At 42.5% G+C, this 8,034-nt stretch overlaps 1 protein-coding gene across 2 annotated transcripts in view; it reads left to right on the top strand.

The window, feature by feature from the left end:
* Window positions 1–8,034, top strand: part of THRAP3 (thyroid hormone receptor associated protein 3) — a 99,084-nt gene that overhangs the window by 40,517 nt on the left and 50,533 nt on the right. The window lies entirely within an intron of this gene.

Genomic DNA, 8,034 nt, shown 5'->3' with positions numbered 1-8,034 from the left:
TCGCCCGGCTAGTTTTTTGTATTTTTTTTAGTCGAGACGGGGTTTCACCGTGTTAGCCAGGATGGACATCCTATTATCTTTTCCCATTTCTTTCCCTTTCTTTTTCTTTCTTGATTCAGTCCCTTGTTTTAGAGAAGAAGCTATTTCAGTTAGCTTCCTGAGAAAAGAGTACTGAAAAGGTAAATTGTTTTAGACATTACATGTTTCAAAATGCATTTTATTCTCTGCCCTCATACTGATCGCTGGTTTGACCAGGTATAGAATTCTAGTCTGGAAACAATTTTGCTTCAGAATTTGAAAATACTGCTATATTGCCGGGCGCAGTGACTCAAGCCTGTAATCCCAGCACTTTGGGAGGCCGAGACGGGCGGATCACGAGATCAGGAGTTCGAGACCATCCTGGCTAACCCGGTGAAACTCCGTCTCTACTAAAAAATACAAAAAAACTAGGCGGGCGAGATGGCGGGCACCTGCAGTCCCAGCTACTCGGGAGGCTGAGGCAGGAGAATGGCATAAACCCGGGAGGTGGAGCTTGCAGTGAGCTGAGATCTGGCCACTGCACTGCAGCCTGGGCGGCAGAGCGAGACTCCGTCTCAAAAAAAAAAAAAAAAGAAAATACTGCTGTATTGTCTTTGGCTTCCACTGTTGGTGAAATGTCAGTTGCCTTTGCATATTACTTGCCTATAACCTCTCAAACTGTTAGACCTCTTTGTCCAAAAGTATTCTGAAATTTCATAATGATGTTCCTGGTGTGGCTGTTTCCATACAGTTTGCTGGCCACTCAGTGGACTGAAACTTCAGTAAAAAAAAATTTCTTTAGTAACTGTTAACTATTCCCACTTAAACACTATGCTTCTGGTTTTGTTTTTGAGAAGGAGTCTCACTCTTGTTGCCCAGGCTGCAGTGAAATGACGTGATCTCGGCTCACTGCAACCTTTGCCTCCTGGGTTCAAGTGATTCTCCTACCTCAGCCTCCCGAGTAGCTGCAGTTACAGGCGCTCACCACCACACCTAGCTAATTTTGTATTTTTATTAGAGATGGGGTTTCACCATGTTGGCTAGGCTGATCTCAAACTCCTGACCTCAAGTGATCTGCCCACCTCGGCCTCCCAAAGTGCTGGGATTACAGACATGATCAAATAGCAGCACCCGGCCTGTCTTTGTTTTTGTTTTTGCTTTTTTTGGAGATGGAGCCTTCCTCTATTGCCCAGGCTGGAGTGCAGTGGCGTGATCTCAGCTCATTGCAGCCTCCACCTCCCACGTTCAAGCAATTCTGCTGCCTCAGCCTCTCAAGTAGCTGGGGAATACAGGCAGGCACCACCATGCCGGGCTACTTTTTGTATTTTTGGTAGAGACAGGGTTTCACCATGTTGGCCAGGCTGATCTCGAACTCCTGACCTCAGGTGATCCACCTGCCTCGGCCTCCCAAAGTATTGGGATTACAGGAGTGAGCCGTGGTGCCTGGCTTGCTTTTGATTTTTTAATTCACTCATAAAGTAGATGCTTGAGTGCTTGTTTTTGTGCTTTTTTTGTAATAGGGATACCAGTAGTGAGTAAGACAGGATCCCTGTTCTTGGGGCGCTTAACATTTTAGTTGGGGGATGCAGACAAGATTATTTCAGATTTTTCTAAGTGTTGAGAAAGGAATAGGACTGTAAGATAACTTAGGGAGGTTTCATAGATGTATGTTAAAGGAAGACTTCCTTTCAAGTAGGCGATTAGCTGAGATCTGAAGGATGAGAAAGGGATCAGCCATGCAGTGAGGCCAAGGAAGAATGTTCATGTGGAAGGAGCTGTAAGTCTAAAGGTGTTTAGATGAACATCTGGCTTGTTCAAGGAACAGAAAACAGACTGTTTTGGCTGTGATAGACTGAATGAGGGAGAGAGTGGTTTGAGATGACGCTAGAGAAGTAGGCAGGGGCCAGAGAATTTAGAATCCTTAGAATATGTCTGTCTAGAACTTTCATATATAAATCTGATAAATTCAGTCTTGTTTCTTTTAAAAAACCAAATACAACGTGTTCTGGGAAGAAATGAGAGCCATTTCTGGCTGGGTGCGGTGGCTCATGCCTGTAATCCCAGCACTTTGGGAGGCCGAGGTGGGTGGATCATGAGGTCAGGAGATTGAGACCATCCTGACTAACACTTTGAAACCCCATCTCTACTAAAAATACAAAAAAATTAGTTGGGTGTGGTGGCGGGCGCCTGTAGTCTCAGCTACTTGGGAGGCTGAGGTAGGAGAAAGGCGTGAACCTGGGAGGCAGAGCTTACACTGAGCTGTGATCACGCCACTGCACTCCAGCCTGGGCAACAGAGCGAGACACCATCTCAAAAAAAAAAAAAAAGAGCCAGGCCGGGCGCGGTGGCTCAAGCCTGTAATCCCAACACTTTGGGAGGCCGAGACGGGCGGATCACGAGGTTAGGAGTTCGAGACCATCCTGGCTAACACGGTGAAACCCCGTCTCTACTAAAAAATACAAAAAGCTAGCCGGGCGAGGTGGCTGGCGCCTGTAGTCCCAGCTACTCGGGAGGCTGAGGCAGGAGAATGCCGTAAACCCGGGAGGCGGGGCTTGCAGTGAGCTGAGATGACTGCAAGGGAGCTGAGATCACGGGCGACAGAGCGAGACTCCGTCTCAAAAAAAAAAAAAAGAGCCATTTCTGTAGGCAATTAGTTCATATGCTGTTCCAGAAGGAAATCCCAGAGACAGGAGCTTCACTGATCACATGTATCTGGAATAAGTTCTGGTTGTGTGTATAGATCTACCTGAGGTGGCATTGGCGTCTCTATTTTTAGATAGCTTTGAGGAGTATTTTAAATAATTTTTTAAGTGGAAGCAACAGGTCGGGTTCTCCTTGATTTCTTTTGTAAGCTTAGATGATTAGTATGATCCAAAATGGTAGTAGATCTTTAAATCGTTTTTGGTCTTTTATGTAGAGTTGTGTTTGTATTTAAAACATCTCCGCCTGCTCTCCCAAACTCATGTGGAGAGATACCAGATAGTTACTGCAACAGGAAAGGCGTAGCGGGTAGAGACTAGAAATGGCAAAAATAAATGACAAATCTAAAAGTGACTGGACGGTACTAGATTGGGTTCTCAATTTGAAAAGATACAATCGTTGTTCTCAAGGACAGTGCTGCCCAAAAGAAGAATGTGAGCCACATGTCATTTAATATTTTTTAATAGTCACATTAAAAAAAAAACAGATGAAATAATTTTGAACGATACGTTTTATATAATTCAATATATCCAATACATTCTCATTTCAACATATAGCTGATATAAAGAATAGTGAGTTATTTTACTTTCTGTTTATACCAAGCCTTAGAAATCCCAGGTTTATTTTATACTTGCAGCTTATCCCAGTTCAGATCAGCCACATTTCACATGTTCAGTCTACATGTGTATTGGATAGTACAGTTCTAAGAGTTCATACTTCTGAAGTAACAGATAAACTAGTATGATTAAGTTATTAAATAATGGCCTGCCACATTCCAAACATAATACAAAACAGTGATATAGTAATATAAAACAAAATAAATCTAACACACACGTTTTTTTCTTCCTCTAAACCTCCATGTGATCATCTTTGGGAAGATGATTTGATCTTAAAAAGACCATTGTCTGTAAAAACTGTCAAACAGCTTATTTCTCCTACTATAGTTCTATACAGGCTTTATGTAGAACTCTTTGTAAACAGTGGATGTCTGTATATCAGTACAGGGGTGATCTGCAAAGACCGTCCATGGCCTACTGGCTCTGAATCCCATTCTCAGTTTCTTCAGTTAGAATCTTGATGGATGGACATTTTTTAAAAGTTCTGTAGGTGATTACAGTATTTATCAGTGTTTAGCCCAAGGCTTTATAGTAATACTTTATTTTATTTTATTTTACTTTATTTTATTATTGTATTTTTTTGAGATGGAGTCTTGCTGTCTCCCAGGCTGGAGTGCAGTGGTGTGATCTTGACTCACTGCAAGCTCCACCTCCCAGGTTCACGCTATTCTCCTGCCTCAACCTCTGGAGTAGCTGGGACCACAGGCGCCCGCCACCACACCTGGCTAATTTTTTTTTTTTTTGTATTTTTAGTAGAGGCGGGGTTTCACTGTGTTAGCCAGGATGTTCTCTATCTCCTGACCTCATGATCCATCCGCCTCGGCCTCCCAAAGTGTTGGGATTACAGGCGTGAGCCACCGCGCCCGGTCTGTTTTATTTATTTTTTGGAGGCTCTGTTGCCAAGACTGGAGTGCAGTGGCTAGATCATGGCTCACTGCAACCTCGACCTCCCAGGCTCAAGTGATCCTCCTGCTTCAGCCTCTTGAGTAGCTGAGACCATAGGCACAAGCCACCATGCCCAATTAATTTTTGTACTTCTTGTGGAGATGAGGTCTCACTATGTTTCCCAGGCTGGTCTCAAACTCCTGGGCTCAAGTGATCTACCGGCCTTGGCCTCTCAAAGTGCTAGGATTACAGGGGGTAAGCTACTGTACCTGGCCAATAATTCCATTTTTAAAAATAATTAAGTGTCATGATTGGCTGCTTAATTTAGCTTAGAAAAGATTTATCATAATGAGAGTTGGAAGGAAACCACAAGTCATTATTTAATACACATTATAGTGTCTTTATTAAGTAAGGAAAGCTGAGAATTTCTCTTAAGAATTGAGAAGAAAATATTCCCCAATGGTAAAATACTCATTTAAAATGGGGACTAAAATTACTGTTACCGTCCCTGAGAGACATAGGAGAGTAGCCTCTTGGGTGAATTGAAGACTTTTTTAAGCCACCAGCTGTACTATTCATTCTGTTTCCCCAGTGATTAATTGCATAGATGATCCTAAGCTTAATAGACACCCATTGACTGAATTCTCAGAGGAGTATCTCAGGTTGCCTACACTGGAGATACTGTGATGAAAAAGTTCTAAATGAACTTTTAGCTTGCTGTTGATTTTCCCTGCTAACATCCAGCATCAAAGAGATTTGTCTTCCAAAGGTCAATGTGACCTTTTGACTTAATGTCTTTCTTGATAATATGACCTTTCCTTCTAGCACATCTCTTCAGTGTGACACGTGCTTATTTAGCCCAGTAAAGATATAAAAACGCTTTATTGCTGTGTAGGAAGATACCTGATCATTTATTACTTGTAGGCAGGTTGTTTGTTTGTTTGTGTTTTGTTTTTGTTTTTGTATTTGAGATGGAGTCTCACTCTGTTGCCCAGGCTGGAGTGCAGAGGCACAATCTCAGCTCTCTGCAGGTTCCGCCTCCTGCGTTCATGCCATTCTCCTTCTTGTAGGCAGGTTTTAATAAATAGCAAGAAAATAGAATCAGTTATGAAATCTGTTTACTTCCGGGGAAGTTCCTAAATATCTCCTTCCGACCACTCTGGTTTTGTGGCTAAACATAGCTTAAGGTGTTTACTAACTTGTGTGTCAGGCACTTTGTATTACTTCCTTAATTTTCAGGGCAGTCCTGTAAGGTGTAGGTCACATTTGGAAGATGGAGAGAGTTAAGTATTTTGTCCAGGAATGGGTAGCAGAGCCAAGATTGAACGCAGTTCGTTTTTGCTGCCAAAGCCTCTACTTACTGCCGAACCTGGCCCAGTATTGCAAAGTGACTTGTCCATTTAGGACTAGGCATTTTAGGTTGGTAATATGCTTTAGTGTATTTCCTCACCTGACACCCACCTTAGTGCCTCTCTTGAAGTAACATTGTATTACGAACATATGGATAGCTCAGTATGGAATGTGGATTCTAGTCTCAGTTCCTTACTGTGTGTTGAGATTATGCAGAGATTTGCTAGTTATCTATCTCTTTTGGTCTTAACTGTGAAATATGAGTAACATTACCCTTATCTTTTTTTTTTTTTTTAAGTATCTATTTGAGAATAGTTGAAGATGTATTGAAAATTGTGAAGATATACAGAGCTTATATTTGCTAGGGCTGTTATAATAAAGTACTACAAATGGGGAGGCTTCAACAACAGCAATTTTATTGTCTCACAGCTCTGGAGGCTAGAAATTCAAAATCAAGGTGTCGGCAGGATTGGTTCTGCTAGAGAGCCGTTACAGAATGATCTGTTCCAGGCCCCTTTCCTCGGCTTCCCTCTGTCTCTGCATATCAGGTTCCAAATTTCCCCTTTTTATAAGCATCACATAACCTCAGTAAAGACCCTTAACTCCAAATGAGGTTACATTCTGAGGTACTAGGGGTTAGGACTTCCCATATATGATTTGGATGGGTAGATGGGTCACAACTGGACCCATAACAGTTCCTAGGTACCCAATGCCCAGTTTCCACTGTAAATAACATATTAGTATGGTACATTTGTCACATTTAATGAACCAGTATGAATATTATTAACCAAAGTGTCATCCTTGTTATGAACACATAAGAAAACTTTAGTTCAAAGAGAAGGAACTTGGAAAAGAGCTTCCTAGTAGTGATCTTTTTTATTTTACTCTGGTGCTTTTTACACTGTTAACTAATACAAACAAAAACCTCCAAAGTCACATTATGAGCCTGAAAATATTAAAAAATAATTTTCTACTTACAGTTAGGTACAAGACAGGAAACTTACCTTTTTTTTTTTTTGCTGCATCTAGTGCACATGGCATGCATGGCACAGTAAGTGTTCAGTAAATCCTGATAAGATGAACAGAAGAATGCTCTTGGTACTTGTTGGGCCATATTTTTGAAGCATAAACTCCAGTCTTACCAAATAACTGTAAAGTATAGCAATTGTGAAATCTGCTTTAATGGGAAAGCAAAAATTATTTATTTTTAAAATTTTACTTTTAAGTTCTAGGATACATGTGCAGAAAGTGCAGGTTTGTTACATGGGTATATGTGTGCCATGGTGGTTTGCTGCACCTGTCAACGTGTCATTTAGGTTTTAAGCCCTGCACGCATTAGCTGTTTGTCCTAATGCTCTCCCTTCCCTTGCCCCCAACCCCAAAAAAATTATTTTTAAAATTGTGAAATGGTCCAGATGTGGTGGCTCGACGCCTGTAATCCCAACAGTTTGGGAGGCTGAGGCGGGCAGATCATTTGAGGTCAGGAGTTCGAGACCAGCTTGGCCAACATGGTGAGACCCCGTGTCTACTAAAAATACAAAGATCAGCCAGGCGTGGTGACATGCACCTGTAATCCCAGCTACTTGGGAGGCTGAGGTAGGAGAATTGCTTGAACCTGGGAGACTGAGGTTGCCGTGAACTGAGATGGCACCACTGCACTCTAGCCTGAGGTACACAGTAAGACTCCTTCTCAAAAACAAGCAAACAAAAAAAAAGCCAAGCATGGTGGCGTACCTGTAGTCCCAGCTACTCAGGAGGCTGAGGTGGGAGGATTGCTTGAGCCAGAGGCAGAGGTTGCAGTCACCTCTGCAGTGAGATTGAGCTACTGCACTGCACTCCAGCATGGGCAACAGAGCCAGACTCTGTCTCAAAATACGACAACAACAAACAAGAAGAAAAATTCCAATTCCTGTGTGGAAATCATCTTGAGATAAGCAGCGCCCCTCTGCCTGCTGTATTTTGTAACCCATGGAAAATACATTTTCATTGAATTTTCTCCACCTCTCTAAGTTACTGAGAAGTAATGTGGTCCTGTTCCTTTAAAAAGTAAATGATGGAAGAAGTGGAATTTGCCATATGATAGGAGCAGAAACTAATTCACTCGCTGAAAAGGGGGAAGGAAATGTGATCTCTTGCTGGTTCTGATGGAAAGAAGCCAGCAGCACAGTGTCCCTCACCCCAGTAGGATTCTGTAGCCGAGCTCTAACGTGCTCAGGAACCTCTCATTTCCGAGTGAGGTTGGTACTGCCTGAATTTGGATTGTCTCAGATGCAAGTGATAAGTTTAAATACAGTCAGAAGGTAAGTGGCCAAGTCCCTGGACAGCTGATACCTATTTTCAGGCAGATTAGCTTGTTTTAAAAAAGGAGTAGATTGGGCCGGGCGCGGTGGCTCAAGCCTGTAATCCCAGCACTTTGGGAGGCCGAGACGGGCGGATCACGAGGTCAGGAGATCGAGACCATCCT

The sequence above is a fragment of the Colobus angolensis genome, unplaced genomic scaffold (genome assembly GCF_000951035.1).
Source record: "Colobus angolensis palliatus isolate OR3802 unplaced genomic scaffold, Cang.pa_1.0 Scaffold4, whole genome shotgun sequence".
In the NCBI taxonomy this organism is placed as follows: domain Eukaryota; kingdom Metazoa; phylum Chordata; class Mammalia; order Primates; family Cercopithecidae; genus Colobus; species Colobus angolensis.
Note: the sequence above shows the minus strand (reverse complement) of the source record. Positions and strands in the feature narration are given on the sequence as shown.